The sequence below is a fragment of the Bidens hawaiensis genome, unplaced genomic scaffold (assembly GCF_021521415.1).
Source record: "Bidens hawaiensis isolate Kalapana, Puna unplaced genomic scaffold, B.hawaiensis_p1.1 tig00054936_1, whole genome shotgun sequence".
Taxonomy (NCBI): domain Eukaryota; kingdom Viridiplantae; phylum Streptophyta; class Magnoliopsida; order Asterales; family Asteraceae; genus Bidens; species Bidens hawaiensis.
The window spans coordinates 33,430-53,370 of record NW_027499908.1 but is presented as its reverse complement, the minus strand read 5'-3'; the positions used below and the strand labels follow the sequence as shown (position 1 = coordinate 53,370).

Genomic DNA, 19,941 nt, shown 5'->3' with positions numbered 1-19,941 from the left:
TAATAAGTTAAGAAGTACGGTTGTAGTATTTTAGACACACCGTTAAAGAATTAGAAAAACACACACATAAGGTATATTTGGAAGTAATCCCACCGTGTTTTTTTTTTTTGCATTTTCTACTCGATTTCATCATTTGTTATTGATTGTTCTTCATGGACGTTGCATTATTCATCGTTTATCCATTAGATCTAGGTGTTTCCGCCATCTAGTCCTTGTTTTTGACCCATAGTTGTTTGGTCCGAGTGTTATATACTTGTATGGTGACATACATTGCTTCTTTGACCAACTCCTATGAATTGAGATTGGCAGCTTTTGGTTTGTTCTTGTAAGTAAAATATCTAATAAGCATGTAGTTGTTTGGAGTTTTTTGTGGATGAAATATCTAGTGTGTATGTGGTATGTACTTGAGTGGGCCATTGCAAATAATGATGTTACTTACTTTATTTTATGCTTATTTGCACCCAAAAGACATTTCTACACTGTTACTTGACTCGTTTATGATGAAACATACTCGAGTCTACTCGTTTACAAATAAGCATGCGGTGTATTTAAAGTCCAGAGAGACTTTGAAACTAATATTACTTATTTTCTCTATTGCTTTTGTTAAAAAAAAATGAAAGAATTGATGATACTTATTCGCATTTGATGGCCGGGTATTAATTTCGTATATCATTGTGTTAATTATATAGTTTTAGCTATTTATTAGTATGAGCAATGGTACTTCATACGTGTTTATTGTGTTACAAGTCATTGGATGTAAATGCGGTTAAATTGGACTTGTACGAGCACAGGATGAAGTCCCAGGATGATGTGTGATAGCGTATGATCAAAACTAAAGAATTGGATAAAAGTTGATTTCAGCATATCATTTGCTAAAAACAGAGTATCATATGCTGAACATAAGAAGAGTGCACATAAGAAGTTTTTAAAGTATGGTTTGCTAAATTAGAGTATCATACTCTAAAGTTAGAGTACTATTTGTTGAGCAAGAGTACCATTTCTTGAAACTAGAGTATCATGTGCTAGACCAAAATTAAACTACGAGATTTGCAATTAAAAACGCTATATAAGGAAAAAGTTAGGGTTTGAGAAAATAGACATCTCTGTAGGCTGGAGACTATTTTTATAGAGAAAAACCACTGTTATATCATGAAATCAACCCCAGATTCCATGAGGATTGAAGATTCCATCAACAACATGAGCGGCTAATCTTCTCGAGTCATACCCAGGATATAGAGTATTGTGCTTTTACAGTTTTCTCATGTTTTAATAACGAACTAATTGTAATTGTTAATTATAGATCTTTGAACATGGATGTTTGGTATTGTTGTGCACTCAGTCGGTTTAGGTTTATTTCAATCAGAACGATTAGTTTGCTAGTTGTCGAGATACGTGTTCATAGGGATGTTTTGATTAGTTTGAATATGATGAAGCATGCAATTGCCCTTAGTGAGTCACGATGGTAGGGACCTTAGTGCCGCGTATTAGCGATTGTTGATGCCTAACGTTTAACTAGTTGATTAACCAAATTTGATTATTGATAATGAACCTGTTAAATGACATGAGATTGTTGTTTGTTACATGTTGCACCTCAGGTGTGATTTGTTCTTGTTAATTGTTTGAAACTTGATTACTTGTTGTTTAATTATAAACTTAAATCATTGCTAGTGTGATCAGTACTCTTAATTGCTAAATCATAATACTAGAATTTCATTACAATTACACTGACCACATACTCATTATGGTTTGACACCCTACATGCCCTAAGTAGTTTAAGGTGATTATGATACCTGATTATTATTGTTTTTGACTAGATCACGATAGTCTAGTATCAGCATCCAGAAGATGCTCGCAATCTGTTACTTGGCTTATTATCTATTATCTAATATATATATACATATATATATAAATGGCAAGTTTGGTGCCACAATTGGGCTACTTGGCGGCAATTTTCTTGTCCATAGCATTTTGTTTTTTTGTTTTCGTTTTGGTATCATAACAAACGTAACGGAAGCTGACCGAATGACAATTTTGTTTTTTTTTGTTCGTTTTAACTCAGATGTCATAACGAACGTGACAAAAATCGATCGAATTCGCATAGACTCAACATCTCAACGTCCAGGACAGACAACGTTCGGCTTTACCAATGCCCAAGTTTACTGACCGACACCACCCAATTGATCCACTCAATTTATATATATATATATATATATATATATATATATATATATATATATATATATTAGCTCTGGTACCATAACAAACATAGCCGAAGCTGATTGAATTCGTTTCCAGTACCGCCTCATTGCTCAGGATCGACAACGCTTGGGTTTTATCACCGCCCGATTTTAAATAATTTTTTTATATGTTAAATTGACGAATATATTTTTCTAGACGCTAAGGTTTTACCAATGGTGTCTATACCGTAAAGAAGTAAAGGATACTAACTGAATTCGCGTAAACTCACCGAGTAAACTGGAGTTTTATCAACACCCAGGTTTCAACGTTGAGGTTTTACCAATTACCTTGACGCAATGTGAGGAGTGAAAATCTAGTTTGAAGATGTCACACTCCAACAAAAGGTGGCGGGACATGCTGTAACATCTAGGAAAAACCCATATTTATTTTGGACTAAAGTTGTCAACTTTGAAAGTTGAAGGACTAAAAATATTCTCAAGATAAGTCATGAGAAAAATGAAATAAGAAAAATAAGCATTTTTTTTGTTAAGAAACGTAATCATTTTCATGCAAAGGGTATGATTAAATAGTATTTCTTAATGATTAAGAAATATACTATTCATTCACAGGTTATAGACAAAGTAATGTTTCTTCTTGAAGAAGAACCCTAGTATAAATGTTTCTTAAAGAAGAAACCTGATATATAATTAATAAATAAATAAACAAAGAGACTAAATGTCCACATGTTTTATACAAACAAATTATCAAGGTTACAGCTATACAAAACAGACTACGAGGTCTGAAGCTAGATCGTTGATCTAGATATTTATACAAATGTTATACTCGTACTATAGGTCCGAGATAACAGCCAATCAATCAATCTGAAAGCTGAAAACAAAAACAGGAATCAATAACATAAACTGATTTACAGACAAGGGTCAGTAACAGAAACTGATCAATATACAGGAATCAGTATCAGAAACTGATTACAATCATAAAAGGTGAATACGCCCTAAACTTTTACAACTCTTTTAGTGTCTGAACTGTTTACATAGGATTTACGAATCCTTAAACCTTTTTGTTATAATAATGAGAAACGGGCATACTCAAATTAAGAGTATACATGTGTCTGGATCCATACATACATGGTGACTCGGAGTTTCCCTGAGGCCATGCATATCATCAAACATGCCTCTGGTAGTCTACGGGACTGATCAGAGAAATGATATTGTGTATATGATTAATTGTATTTTTACTTAGGATAATTTTAACCCAATTGAGTTGGGTGCCTAATGAGTATTGTCACAAAGGTATTATTATTATTTACACACTGGTATTATTGAGCCAGCGTCATTCACCGGCTGTGTGCTGACGTATTTTTCCCCCACATTTCAGAGAACTATAAAGAATAGAACTGACAGGCAAGACTGATAGAAGATTAGAGACATAGTCATTAGAAGTGATCTGATGGCTCAAATATTTTATTTAAAATATTATTCTAAAATGACAGGTATTTAAGATTATCAAACAAGTATACAACTTCTAAGTTTTCAATATAATAATAATATTTTTCTGAAAAGACTTCCGCTGATATTTTATTATACAATATTCAATGGGTATTCTGACCCAACATTTTATAAGTGAATATTATATTTTAAGACTTCCGCTAAACAAACCCGCAACTCTGATATATTTTTCAAAACCAGATACCAACTAAACGGGGCGTCACACCCAGGCCTTCAGTCAGGGTGTGACACATACCGGGGCGTAACATATTGATTGGACAGTAGCTTAAAAGACACTAATTAAAACGACAATAATTAGTTAATTTCATTAACATTAAAGCAAGTACACAAATTCAATAATAGGAACAATTAGATCATACTTTTGTATTTTGAATAAATATCCTAACGTAAACTAATATCTTCAATTTTGAACAATGTAAATTACTTGTACCTGTAGCATATATAAAAATAGAGTTTGTCAACATGAATGTTGGTGAGAATACATAAGTTATATATATATATAGGTAAATCACAACTCGTATGTAAATGGTGAGCATTACAAATCTTATGAAAATGTAAACAACTAAATAGATGTGGACCCGTTCCTACTTAAAGAGGATAAGATACCAACTACCAAACATAAAATAAACATTTAAGCACATAAATCATAATAATAAAACATGCAATAAACACACCTAAACATATATTGAATTGTGTTTTAAATAGATGAGGTAATAAAACACATAAAAAGTGAATAAGGTATACATAACCCATATATAAAATATGGAAAAAGGGGTATGTAAACTCACCTTAACGAATGGATTATCAAAGATGAGATGGCGGTAAAAATGAAGATAGAAACGGTCGAGCACCTCGGGATTCATCAACAAAAGGCCCTATTTGTTAACGATAATATTAATTAAATAACGAAATATTAACAAGACTTATGATGAATTCGGGATTCGATTGGGTTTATCTAAAATGGTAATTAATATAATTATTTTAACTATTTGTAAATAATATAAATTAAAGAGTATAAACAATTAAAAATAATGAAACATGTTATAATGTTACTACTCGGTTCAAAAGAAGATTTAGAGTCCTTCAGGATTAACACTAAAATTATTATTATTATTGTTATTATTATTATTTTGCATTTAGGTTTGATTTCCAAATAAATAAAATAAATATCAATTATGATTAAATAAATGAATATTATATTTAATTTTATTTATATATTAACGAAATTTGTTTCGAACGTTAATAGGTCATTAGTTCGATTTAATAAGCGAGTAGTAAAAATAAAATAGTTCATGTTTCCTTATTTTCAAACACATAAGCATGTTTATTTAAGAAATAAACATGCAAAAAAAAGCATTAAAAATTGAGTTTGGTGGTTCGAATCCGCACCCGGCCAAGAGTTCTAAGCAAAACACAACTGCCAACTTGCTGGAGCTTTGATTTGTGATTTAAGTGGTAACCAAAAATACTTATACATACTTACAAACAAACCCCCAATACAACAACAAACCTTAGATCCGAAATCCCCTTTAATTACCCATTAACGATTGAAATTGAGTTAGGGTTTTGATTAATCAGTTACAAACGACCAGAGAACATAAATCAATTACCAAATATTATGAAGAAAAGAGGGAGAACGGTGTCTCAAGTTCACGGATTCCAATCTTGAAATCGTTAGTGATCTGGACGGCTTTGTATAATGCAATTGAGTTAGGGTTTAGATTGGCGCTGCTAAGGTGATGTTGTGACATCGATTAATTGAGTTATGATAAGGATAGTCAGCCTCGATTGATTATTAATTGAATAGGCAGTCAATTAGTCGTCGTTTACTACGATTAGGGTGTCGGTATGATGTGTTTTTGGCTAATAATCGATTTGGTATGGTCAATTACGTGTTTTAGGCCGTGAATTAAGGGACAAGAAATATGGGGGTGGGGTGGATGGTGTCGGCAATGAAGATGAAGAAGCAAGGAAGAAAAATAATTTTGATAAGTTTTGCAATTAGGTCCTTGAACTTAGATGGTGGGTGAAAAAGTGGTAAAATGTTAGTTTAGGGGTGTTTTTGTACATAGTTCATAGTCAATATCAATAAATAAATAAAAGGAATACATATACTTAAACAGAAGCGATATTTTATTTAATAACGAACGTTCGAATAATAAATGATACAAAAGAAAAAAAAATAAACGGGTCGGGTTTCGAGTTTGAACAATAATGAATATTACAGAAGATCTAAATTGGCCCGTTCAAGCATTCAGAAGTATTTGACCTACACGTAATTGCATATACTATTACTTATTTTCTTTGAAGTTTTTGTTATAATAAAGAACTGATGAAGCTTATTCGCATCCGAAGTATTCTTCTAATAGGGTATTTTTAGTTCATTTAAAATAAAATACAACTGAAATCTATTAGCGGTTGAAACAGAAACCTCGAGCATGTTCGATAATGATGTATATGGTGAGATGATCAAGGACCTAGGAACTTAATTTAGTCTTAGTTGCAACTTGCAATTACAATTCCATGCTAAAATTTCATTAGTTCTTGTGGCAACAGTGAATGACGATGACACCTAACTTTATGATGGATTAAGACATGCTTTGTTTAAAGCCATGACAAGGAGATTTATTAGTTGGCCCACTCTCTTAAATCCTAGGGATAGCATATGAACCCTAATTGATATCAAGCGTGATTTTTTTTTCTTTTATTAGTTTTATAAATATTTTTACGGTTTTCCAGTATAAGATGTATATGGTATTAGGTAATATCTATTGGCTCAATTATTGTTTGATTCGTATAAATATGACACAGCCCAAAAATTAAAAACGGGTTATTAATGGGTTGCTTGATGACCAAGCTAGGGTTATTAGGCTCCTTGTTAACTAAGTTAGTTAACATTATAATAGATAAATTCGAGTTATGGTTCATCAAGAGAACACGAGTCGTATGTAATAGGGATTTTTGAGCTATATTTTATCTATAATATATTGAGAGTTATTCAATATCTATTTTGTGTGTTTTACGTCTTGGTGAGCTATATCAATTCGTTCTTGAATTGGTATTAGAGCGATTAAGCTCTTGATGTTTGTCGAGCAAAGTAGTGATCGATATGGAGAGATCATTGTCTGGAAAGAAAGAGTTCTTAAATTGTTTAATTAAAAAAGAGGTGTTGAAGATCGCCAATGTTTTGAATCGGAATTGAAGGAGCTAGTTCTTGTATTGAGCCAAAGTTAACACAAGCTTGCTTTTTGTTTTTTTTTTCACGAGGAATTTTAGAGTACACGAATTCAAGAAAGGAAATAAGTACACGCTTGATTTTGATTTTGTTTTTGGTATTTCCTAGTGCCGATGAGAAGAAATAAAAAAGAAAGAGGTTGGTTTTATTATTTTTTTTCTTTCTTGATTGCTATTTGGGTTGGACAATTGAGTTTAATTCAGAGTTCGTATTTATTAGATTGAACGAGTTAGGTTTCGACCAATTTTTGATTTACTTTATATGTCGAGCATTGGCTATAAATTGAAACAAGCGAAGGGTAGTGTTAGTAGTAACCCGACGACACTCCAATTTCCGATGTTGACTTTGGTAAATTATACGATTTGGGCGATGTAGATCCGGGCTACTTTTAATGTTTATGGCGCGTGGGATGCCAATGACCTAGGAATGGGTGAATATGCAAAGAAAGATAATATGGCCATTGCACTCTTGTTTCAATAAATACCTGAAGAGCAAGTTTTGCAAGTTGGCAATCTCAGTTCGTCTAACGAGATGCAGGAAGCAATAAAGACCCGACAGATGAGGGATTTGAGTTCGGTTAATGAAGAGGTAGGTCCCAGCAGAGCTCAGTTGGACCCGCAAGACTCACCTTGAAGAGGGACGTCTGCGCAAAGACCAACTGGATCCGCAAGACCCACCATGCTCAGAGAGATGAAGACCTTACGCGCAGTACGCCAGCTGTTCCCGCAGGAAAAGCCTCCCAATGGTAAAGTACCCCACCTGTTCCCGCAGCTGCGGATACAAGCCATCAGGGAAGGCTACCCGCACTAATAGTAAGGCTACACGCACAAGGCATTAACTCTCAATAATTCAGTAATGTCACCTGAAGAAGGAATGAGCAAGGCGGGAATACTCCCGCCCAGATGAGCCAGTCCGTACGCTTCTGGAAGATCTTTTGTACTATACCTGCCAAGGTATGGACAAAATAGACAAGATCTGACCAAAGCAGCCCATGAACCAATCACAGGGTGACAGCTCACCGACAACAGTACGAGGAGGAGCACGCTCTAGTACAAAATGTCACTATCAGCCGCTGCCTACCCACCAACCCTCATCGTGGCACGTACATAGCCTGTAGTTGGTGAAAAAGGAATAGTACACAGCCGGCCATGTCACTATCAGCCGCTGCCTACCCACCAACCAGCATGGCACGTACGTAGCCCACAGTTGGTGGAAAAGGAATATTATACAGCTGGCTGTACCTGCTTGGAAACCTACCTTCGGCTATAAATACTCCAACACCTTGGAACGGTATGGATATCACATCTTATCACATATCATCTGATATTATCTTATCTAGCTATTTCTCTTAATATACACTTATATTCAGAGCAATCTAGTCTGATTCTCACGCCGGAGGGTGGTCACAAGGAGGTACCCCCCCTTCTCAGTGACGAGCTCACGGTGTCTGTTTTGCAGGTCATCGGAAGAATAACCATCTTTGCCGGACCTAACCCTCGTGGGAAACATCTACTTAACCCTAAGATTATCCTTAATCTGACGGGGTCACTTAGTGTTTCTTCATTGGCGCCATCCGTGCATAAAAGCTAGAACTAATTCTTTTCAGTTTTTTCAAAACCTCTGGAAAGATGGTTAACGTTACTCCGATGCCAAAGCCACCGGGTAACCAAGAAACTCCGGTAACCACAACCCCAGCCACTGGGAGGAACACCAGCGAGTATACGAATGTTACGAACACTACCCCGGTTACCTAAGCCAGGGCAAGTGCAGTAAACAATCTTCCCCTAAGATTCATCGATACCCAGGTGGAAAAACAGACGAGGCTCCCCCGCCAAACATTAGACCAAGTTAAAGCTTGGGCGGAGGCATGTCAAAGAGAATTTCAAGCCGAGTTGGATGAACGTTTACGTTCACTCCAACAGGCCAATGACGAGTTCGGAAACACTCAACAGCTCAACATGAGTAATGAGTGCGAGTATGATGAAGATTGGGAAGAATCTGACAGTGACGCAAACCCGCGCCATAGGGCGAAAGGGAAGCGTAAACAAGCAGATTTCCACAGAAGAAATTTTGGAGAAACCTTTAAACCAAAAAACGCGGGTGGAAACCCACGTGACTTCTCTAAAACCTTCAGACCAACTGTTGCAAATGCGGGAACGTCCAAATTTGCAAGGGACATTGCGGAAGCAATTGCCCCGAAAAGTGCCAAACAAATGTCCAACATAGGCACATATGATGGTATATCTGACCCAGACGATCATTTGAACAGATTCATAGCGGGGGCAACCGTCAGCAATTGGACGGAACCCACGTGGTGTTACATGTTCCAAATGACGCTTGTTGGGGCAGCCAGAGCGTGGTTTGACCGTCTACCGGTCCACCACATCTAAGATTGGGCAGACTTCCAGCAGAAGTTCAGCCAACACTTCAGTCAACAAAGAAAGTATACCGAAGAGCAATGGACGATCCTCAACTGCATCCGAGAGGAAGATGAGTCTTTACTAGACTTCATCATGCGCTTCAATTCAAAGAAGCTAAGTCTGGGCACTATTAGCGAAGATCTTGTTCGCGCTGCTTTCATCCAGGGCGCGGAAGACCCAGAGCTCATCCGCACCTTGACGGGTAAAGATGGCATGCCATCCACGTGGGATGCCATCATGACAGCAGCTAAACGCTTCGCGGAAACGGAAAAGCAACTGGGTAGAGATCTTCCCCAGAGCACAAACCTCTACACTCAAAAAACAAGAGAAAACAACGTCCTTACCGCCCGACAAAACAAAAAGAGGAAGCTTGGTATTTGGCAGTCAAGGGTAAACTTTGACACCTCATCCGGCTCGCACCCTCGGTTAGGCGGAAGGGATAACATGCAGTCGTCGAACCGGAACTCCAGATGGACGCCACTCACCAAAAGCGTCACCGAGATATTTGCCACCGAAGGGCTCCCATGGCCAGAGGCTCCAATAATCCGACAGCGTCTAAACGCTGATCAAAGCAAATCCTGTGACTTCCACAGGACAAAAGGCCACACCACGGAGGAATGCGTATCCTTGAAGGACATCGTCGAAGCATTTGTCAGAGATGGGAAACTCACACACCTCGTGGCGTAATGGACGCTAAGCAGGCTAATGCGTGTAGAACCCCAGTTGAGGAAAACACGAATGAAACTGCAGCTTCAATGTTGAAGACTACATACTGCGTAAACAACGAGATTCCGAACCAGGCGCATATCGGCTCGAAAGGCTCGATGGCACCCCCATCCCAAGAACATAGAAGGGAGCTCAATTACACAGGCTGCATGTAGATCAATTCCAAACTTGTAAAGAAAAGGCCTAGAGCCACTTCTAATGGAAATGATTCTCCTTATCACATTGACGCTGATAGTCTTACATTTACTTATGATCTGACCACACTGATATGCCGGTATTCACCGCATAAATAAGTGGGAAAGTAAGTCGTTGCGTGTGGAAGGCGGCAAAACCCGCATAAACACAAAAAACGGTAAAAATTTCTAAGGAAAAGATGAGGAAAACCTTCACGCAGGTCAGTTATGGGTGAAGTTTGGTCATCCCACTAAATGAAAGTGACGGTCCTACCCGCACAATCATGATAGAGGAAACTGAACATTAACCTATTGACAACCACGCGTCGAAAGGTTAACTTATTCAAAACACTTAGAAAATTTCTGAAAAGATGAGGAAAACCTTCACGCAGGTCAGTTATAGGTGAAGTTTGGTCATCCCACTAAATGAAAGTGACGGTCCTACCCGCACAATCATGATAGAGGAAACTGAACATTAACCTATTGACAACCACGCATCGAAAGGTTAACTTATTCAAAACACTTAGAAAATTTCTAAAAATATGAGGAAAACCTTCACGCAGGTCAGTTATAGGTGAAGTTTGGTCATCCTAAGTGAAAGTGACGGTCCTACCCGCACAATCATGATAGAGGAAACTGAACACTAACCTATTGACAACCACGCGTCGAAAGGTTAACTTATTCAAAACACTTGGAAAATTGCTAAGTTAAACTAAAGTATGCATGAGCAAATCATATATTGTTTATAAGGCAAAACAAGTGCCAAATTAAACTATAATATGCATGAGCAAGTCATATAACGTTTATAAAGCAAGTCATTAACTGAAAGTGACGGTCCCACCCACACAAACATTTATATTTCATAAAAAATTCAAACATTACAAGAACGGCCAGGTATCTACCCGCCTACAGAAATGTAAATCTATCCTAACAGTGGGAATGGATCTCAAGGTTCAAACTTCAGGACCACTCCCTCCAAACCCACTTGAACCCGCACCATCAGTTGGCTGTGGCGGTTCAAGGAAAGCCTTGAGAATAGTTAGCCCATCATCAGCAGCAGCAATTTCGTTCACCTTCTCCACCACCGGATGCGGGAAGGCAGCATACTGGTTCACTGCTTGGTCTTAAGCAGCTTCAGTGTCCACGTCATAAAGAGGGAAGTTGGAAAGCGGGATGCCCTTCTCAACAAACCCCAGACCAAGCAGGAAACCAGCCTTTTCCCCATCCTCATGGGAAGCGTTGAGGGCTGCGCTCATGGCATCGTCATAAGATGTGTTCGTGAAGATCCGATGCACAACCTACAAAAAAAAAATATATGTATCAAAAACTTTTCTAAGTATAAAGAAAAGCGTAAAGATATTATGAAGCTACGCATACCTGCGACAACGCTTCCCGTAGAAGCCACTCCTTGGTGATCAGAGCTTCCTGGAGGGCAGCTTGAGCTTGGTCACGGGCGTGTTCGGCTTCATTTTTGTTAAGGTTGGCAAGCAACACTTCCTTAACAGCAGCCTCTTCAACGCCCTTCAGCTTACGCTCAGTGCGGGTACAGTGTCAAGGCGAAACCCTTCACATACTTAGCACTTACAGGGAATCGAAGCTAACAAGATACCTTGGTAACCAAGAAATCGTAAGACAAGTGCGGGTACAGTGTCAAAGTGAAACCCTTCACATACTTAGCACCAGCAGGGAATTGAAGCCAAGAATACCTTGGAAATCAAGAAACTATAAGACTAGTGCGGGTACAGTGTCAAGGCGAAACCCTTCACATACTTAGCACTTGCAGGGAATTGAAACCAAGAAGGATCTTCTGGGCCATGCTTGTGGAAAGGGAAATAACATCCCCGCATAGCGGGAACGTTGAGAACTAGAGTGTTTGAAGCTCCAAGATGGAATTGGTTGTTTAACATAATTGATCACTATGTCTAAAACTACCAAAACCTCGTGGAGAATCTACACAAGTGAAACTCAACGCTCCTGACTTGCGAGGAGGTTACACACCTACCCGCATCATACCCAAAGATCAAGCAGAAAAGTCGGGAATTTCTGCACGTGACATTAGGAAAACCGCGGGAAGAATCCCCACGGAGAACCTTAAAACTAAAAACCCTTTTCAAAACCCCTTGCTTAAGTCCAAAAGTTCACCTCACTTATTAACAATTCATGAGAAGAACAATGGACTGGGGGGACTTGAAGAGGTAGGTCCCAGCAGAGCTCAGTTGGACCCGCAAGACTCACCTTGAAGAGGGACGTCTGCGCAAAGACCAACTGGATCCGCAAGACCCACCATGCTCAGAGAGATGAAGACCTTACGCGCAGTACGCCAGCTGTTCCCACAGGAAAAGCCTCCCAATGGTAAAGTACCCCGCCTGTTCCCGCAGCTGCGGATACAAGCCATCAGGGAAGGCTACCCGCACTAATAGTAAGGCTACACGCACAAGGCACTAACTCTCAATAATTCAGTAATGTCACCTGAAGAAGGAATGAGCAAGGCGGGAATACTCCCGCCCAGATGAGCCAGTCCGTACGCTTCTGGAAGATCTTTTGTACTATACCGGCCAAGGTATGGACAAAATAGACAAGATCTGACCAAAGCAGCCCATGAACCAATCACAGGGTGAAAGCTCACCGACAACAGTACGAGGAGGAGCACGCTCTAGTACAAAATGTCACTATCAGCCGCTGCCTACCCACCAACCCTCATCGTGGCACGTACATAGCCTGTAGTTGGTGAAAAAGGAATAGTACACAGCCGGCCATGTCACTATCAGCCGCTGCCTACCCACCAACCAGCATGGCACGTACGTAGCCCACAGTTGGTGGAAAAGGAATATTATACAGCTGGCTGTACCTGCTTGGAAACCTACCTTCGGCTATAAATAATCCAACACCTTGGAACGGTATGGATATCACATCTTATCACATATCATCTGATATTATCTTATCTAGCTATTTCTTTTAATATACACTTATATTCAGAGCAATCTAGTCTGATTCTCACGCCGGATGGTGGTCACAAGGAGGTACCCCCCCCCTTCTCAGTGACGAGCTCACGGTGTCTGTTTTGCAGGTCATCAGAAGAATAACCATCTTTGCCGGACCTAACCCTCGTGGGAAACATCTACTTAACCCTAAGATTATCCTTAATCTGCCGGGGTCACTTAGTGTTTCTTCAGTTAATGACTTCACGAGCAAGTTATTAGAAATCACCTCTAAGGCGGCATCACTGAGGTCTACTATTGAAGAAACACGATTAGAAAGAAGTTTCTTAATGGTTACCAAAACGATTTATTCATATGTAGCCTTGATTGATCAAACGGTTGATTTGAAACTATTGGGATTGATGATGTTGTGGGATGTCTAAAGGAAAACGAGGAGCGTATACGAGACGAGGAGACCAAAACTGACAAGCAAGGTAACTTAGTCTATTCTAGAAACGAGCCTTTCTATCAGAACCAGAATACATATAAAGGGCGAGGAAAAGACCAGGACGATGACGACCAAGATGATTCTGAAAACCGAGATGGTTAAAACCGTGGGTCAAGGAAAACATGTTAAAGAAGAAACAGTGATCATCAAAGAGGAAGAAAGGATAGATCATAGGTTCAGTGTTACCGTTGTGATGAATTCAGCCACTTTCCGTCTATGTGACAAAACATACGAAGAAAGAAGAGAAAAAGGAAGAAGCGAATTTGAATAAGATGTGATCAAGAAACGGTTTTTCTAAATGAAGACTAGGTGATTCCAAAGTGTTTCGAAACCGAGCTGATGGAAAAAGATGTTTGGTATCTCGATAATGGAGCATCGAATCAGATGATGTGTAATAAAGCGTATTTTTATGAATTAAATGAACGAGTCACGAGATAGGTGATGTTTAGAGGCGAATATTGTTATGGTCGGTCTTATTGAATGAAAAAAGGGTGAGTAACGCCTATTGACCAATGCCTACTACATCCCGAGCTTACAAAGCAATATCATAAGTCTTGATAAAACAATGGAAGGTGGATGCCATATTCACATGCATCACGATTAGCTAACCATTAATGATGATACATGCAAGCTTTTGATGAAGGTGAGGATCAAGAACCAATTGTAAAAGATTAGCTTCAAGATAACAAGTCCCGGTAAACGAGCTATCATTGGAGTGAAGAATTTTGTAGATCGGGATCTTCAAAGAATTGGTCTGAAAGAATACAAGTGGAGTATGAGTTAGATTCAAGTCAAAGATCTAAGTTCCAAAATTTAATGTCCAAAGAAGGGTTGTCAAGAAGTTAAAAGCACGGGCAAGGAAGAGATTCAATCCCAAGGAAAGACGTGTAATGATGATCAAAAGAAGCAAGTGTTTGTTCAAGCTAGGTGGAGAACACAGCAAGAGATCGAGAAATATCTCGGGAGAATTAAGAAAAGAATGACAAGCGTGAAGTTGAGGACCCACCTATATCAAGTCGGAATTTAGGGGGTGTGTCAGATGCAACTATAGAGGGTGATTGTTGGCCCAATTGCTATTTGGCCTGAGAATATCGCCCAATCCATGAACTAAAAGTGGGTTATTAATGGCTTGCTTGATAACTAAGTTAGGGTTATTAGTTTTCTTGTTAACTAAGTTAGAGTTAACATCATAAATAGACGTAACCAAGTTAGGGTTCATCAAGGGAATCACGAGTTATGCGTTATAGGGGTTTTTGAGCTATATTTTCTCTATAAATATATTGAAAGTTATTCAATATTTACTTTGTGTGTTTTACATTTTGGTGAGCTATATCAATTCGTTTTTGCATATCCTTTCCAATTAGCCGAACAAACCCATAAACATTTCTTTTTCACTAATTATTAGTTTTTATAGTTTAAATTTATTAAAAAAATAAAATAATAATTCTTGATTCCTGTTTATATCTACTGTATTATAAAAGAATAGCATCTTCAGCCACTTGTCACTATGTTAGAGCTTCTCACTTTTTGTTACTCATTTTTAATACATTTCAAGCGCAAACATTAACACAAAAGAAAGCAGATTAAAATATAAGAGGGCAAGGTTTGGTAGAATGCACACGAAGAAGAGAATTAAGATGGGCATTTGAATTACATGGATAGATGCAACACATCATACATGTATGTAATTTATTACAAGGTAAGTTAGTCTAAGTGGCTCATTACACAGCGATATAGAAGTTGGATCTAAGTTACAACCAAATAAGAACATATAGGTTCTGTAATTTATAGTTTTATACAGAGAACCAAACCACCAAAACTTACACACAACTATATAACAACCTAAACCAAAACGAATCGCAACTCACGCTAGTCTGACTTCATCTCAGAAGACTGAATACTCGTTGGGTACAGAACACTCTGACCTCCAACCATCTTCTTCCCTAAAGTATCATCGGTAGACCCACCACCAACTGTCGTCATGTTCATCAACCGGTTCATCCACTCCACAGCCTCGGGCCACAACACCATCCACACATAAGTCAACTTCATCCACCACGGTTCCGTCACATACCGCTCCCCTCTAAGCACTTGCATCACTATCGCCCTTGCAGTTCCTTCCACTTTCGCCACGGGAAACAGGTTTACTTGCATCTGTTTATTATTATTAAACAATCAGTCGGTAAAATAACAAGTGTATTATATTATTATTTATTAACAAAGTAAGCTAGCTTACATCTCGAGCAACATGATCAACCACCATCTTGCCATGGTGTGAAAGGAATTTGCCTTGTGTCATTCAGATTCTATGAACCCGGGTGTCACAATGGTTACTTTGACATCCGACCCGAGTTCAACCCTCATTGTTTCATAAAACTGTGCTAATGCCGCTTTGCTTGCCTAATTTACCATTCCTTAATGATTAATTGATTATAATTTAAAAATAAAAACATATGCATCTCTACAATCTCTACACAATATATAATAAGCAAATAAGAAAAGAATACACAGTAGATACTCATCCTTGGAGAGGGAATCCATGAAGCTGCAGATGAAAGCCCGATGATTCTGCCTCCACTATTTCTGAGATATGGAGCTGCAAATTTTGTAGTGTAAACTGAACCCCAGAAGTTGATATCCGGTATCAAAACCGTTCAAGTTTAGTGCGGACCAAAAGGAATGTTCTAACAGACTATTAACCGACCGACTTAACCATATTTAATATGCTGGAGCTCATATTTACCATAACGGGTCGTGACTTCGTGATATCTTCAGCTTCTTCTAAGATACAGACTTGAGAGATTCCAGCGTTATTCACCAAATGATCCACTGTATATAATTTACTCATACGGTTAGATCTCTGAAGAGCAAAATTAATTAAACGCAAAAGGATGTAGTCAAATTACATCGATGAAAATGATGAACGGTTAGATCAACCATACGTTTACAGTCATGAGCATCGCTAGACTGCTCACTGCATATTTATCTTCGACTTTCTCCCACTTTATAGTAGCAAACGGTTTGAAATTATTATAAAATATCTAATCAAATGATATCTCATAACTAACTATGATATATAGAGATAGTTACAATAAACGCTAACTAATATTTTTATATAAAGAAGGAATGTTGACAAAAAAAAAATCGTAAGTATACCGCCTCTAGAAGTGGCTTGATGAGCTCTTGAACGTATGTGGCAGTCTCAGGTGTCGCCTCTCCGGTGGCCATGGCAGCAGCATTCCGAGCTAACTTCTTACCTGAAATATATAATGAGTAATTAGCTAAACTGATGATATTTCGTTGGTAAAATTCAATTATGAAATCCAAAGCTTGTACCTTTCGGTCGGCCCGTTTCAAAAGTTTCAAACCGTGGTAAACGGTTTGGTTTATGGTTTACCCCAAAAACCGGCCGTATAAAACCGAATCGGACCTTAAGGTATATATGTATGTAATATTTGTAGATGTATTGTATTTAGTATAAGTTATTTATTATACTTCGTATTTAGGTTTTAAATAATTGAAATGGACGAACTGAGGGCAACCTTGATTTCAATGAGGTGTTGAGCTATAAACAAATTTAGTTGCTAATTATTTTGTTGACTTGAATAATCTTAAGATTTGAGAAACTGCTTTCAATAGTTGTGAGAAGAATTCAAACATTATTCCTATTTTTTAACAAGTGCTATTGGAATAGTGATTATGGCAAAAATTGAAAGCCAGAACAATTGTTATCATACTTGCAGCACACAGATGACATATGGTATTAATCAAATACAAATCCCTCAAATTAACCACAAAAATCACAGTAATTTACATTTGTTTTCCAACCCACCTCCAACTTAATAATCAGATAAACCACCAATTAATCAGAAACATGTAACAATTAAAGTATTTAGATCAAACGAACGCACATAACAAAATTACATGTATACTTCGATTTTCATGTGCCATTTAGATCAAACGATTTATCTATGGGAAAATATATTAGGGCACGATAGATAAAAGCACAAGGGGGAGATAGAACAAGCATGATTACAAATTACCTGTTATTGGTGGAAGTAGATGGATGATCTGCTGTGATTGTTGTTAACGTTGTTGTTGAGGATGCAGTTGTTGAGGTTGAGGCTGGAAGGTTGTTGAGGCTGCAAGGTTGTCGATGATGGATGAAGGTTATTTAGGTAATTATAAACCTAAAAGCGTGTAACCCTTTTCTAAACGTGGAGCGTTCTAAAAATATGCATTTTCTCCTAATATAAAAGCTTCATTCATTGAACTAAACAAGGCTTTTTGTTGGGTATGAGCTTTTTCTTAAAAGTTTGAAGCTTGAAGCCCCTAAAAGCTCATTGCCAAACATACTCTTAATGTCTTGGCGTCACACACTATTTTTGATCAAGTTATCTGTATTGCTGGTTGTAGGCTTCAAAATTGTTAGGATATGTATTCTAAACATTTATAAATTATAATCTACTAATTGTAAACTGCTATTTATGTTTTTATGGAACAGGAATGTATTATATATTTTCTAGAAATTTGTTCTTTATCAAAAAAACCTTGTATGCTTAGGTTGGTTTTTTTTTTCTCTTTGGCAATTCCTTGCACATGGTTAGACTTGTAATATCTTTAGTGGTGGTATACTAAGTATACAATGTAGGGGTCTTAAGGTTTTAATAGTTTTTAACTATTCAACCTCTATGGATATATAGTCTTTTGCTTGCATAGGCTTGCACCAGGCTATTGATTATTTTTAATGATCGAAAAATTAGGCATTATTTTCATATAATATGTAGCTTGCATATTTTTCTATATACATTGAATTTTATCATTTTCTAGCACACATCGTCACACGGACAACTATACATGGTTACTGATATGCATAGACTAAATATTTTGATTTTTGATAAACAAGGCAACGCATATTGACCAATACAACCACAAACGTAGTGTAAAAGGAAATTTTTACTTATTTGTAAAATATTTGTGTAATGTTTGTTTTGTAATACCTGTATTTTAATGTTAAATTGTAATCGTATTAACGATATATAATAATTGTGGTGTTGATTGTATTTTGCTTAATGTAAGTTTAAAACTTTCATCAATTCTCCATGTAATACACGGGACTCAATCTAGTATCCAATATACAAAGGTTAATAGTTATGTATATCCGATATTTGACAGGTAATAGTTAGACAAATACCTAACAGTATGGAATACAAAAATACAATATTGTTTGAGATTAGGGTATTAAACGCAGAACGAGTCTTTTCGGTTATTCTCGAAACCCCTAAAACAGTAACATGTAACCGAACCAAATTATAGCGTTTCGGGTTTGGTAAATTCGTGTTCAGGTTCCTTGTGTACGAGTACTTTTGGGTTCGAATTAACACTTTATTGGGTTGGGTTTTAGTAACAGGTTACTGATAAAAGTGACAAGCCTACTCTAGCCCAATTCGAAACGTAACAGTTCGCTACTTCTTAATGGTCTTAATTTGAGATACTTTTAAGTGACAATTTAAGAGCCATGCTAGACATTATTGATCGTAATTTCATGAATATAAACAGATGAAAACATACAATGATACCAAATAAAACATACACAAAAAATGAAAGATTTAGCGGAAGTGGCCCAATATCTATTTTTCGATTGGTCGAAACTCGAGGCCACGTATGATAAGACCAGACAAAGTTCCTTGGTAACTTATGAGTTTCAATTTCCTTGAAATATACCCCGCTTTAAAATCAAGTAAAGGTGGGTGAGACTTAAATTCTGAAATAAGAACCTCCATCCATCCATCCATCTCTCCTTTTCTTCGGAACTTGATCAGTGTCATGTAAATTCCATGGGCTAGGGTATCTAAAATAAATAATCTCTTTACTTTTCCTGTGGAGCTTATCTCGTACTATAACCGGGCAATGCAACCCACTACAGTATTCTGAAAGATTGAACACAAGGTAACACGCACACGGCCATTTAGTGACTAGTGACATAAATAGATATTCATATAGAGGTAACTTGATACAGATTACTTGTTGCTGTGGAACCTTATATGTACACTCAACGCTGCAGTAAGATATATAAATAAATTTATTTAAAGAATACAACTATGTGAATGAGATATGTGATGGAATTGGTTCAAAGAAGCAAACCTGGATTGTGCAGAGTATACTAAATTAGAAGGGTCGTACACGACCGAATTGGCAGATACCATAACCTCGTTTTTCATTTCACTTAGCGATGTCAAAACTTGTTGGTTTTCCTC

At 37.5% G+C, this 19,941-nt stretch overlaps 1 pseudogene; it reads right to left on the bottom strand.

The window, feature by feature from the left end:
• Nucleotides 1–15,553: 15,553 nt before the first annotated feature.
• Nucleotides 15,554–19,905, bottom strand: LOC143600815 (11-beta-hydroxysteroid dehydrogenase 1A-like; annotated as a pseudogene).
• Nucleotides 19,906–19,941: the final 36 nt, after the last annotated feature.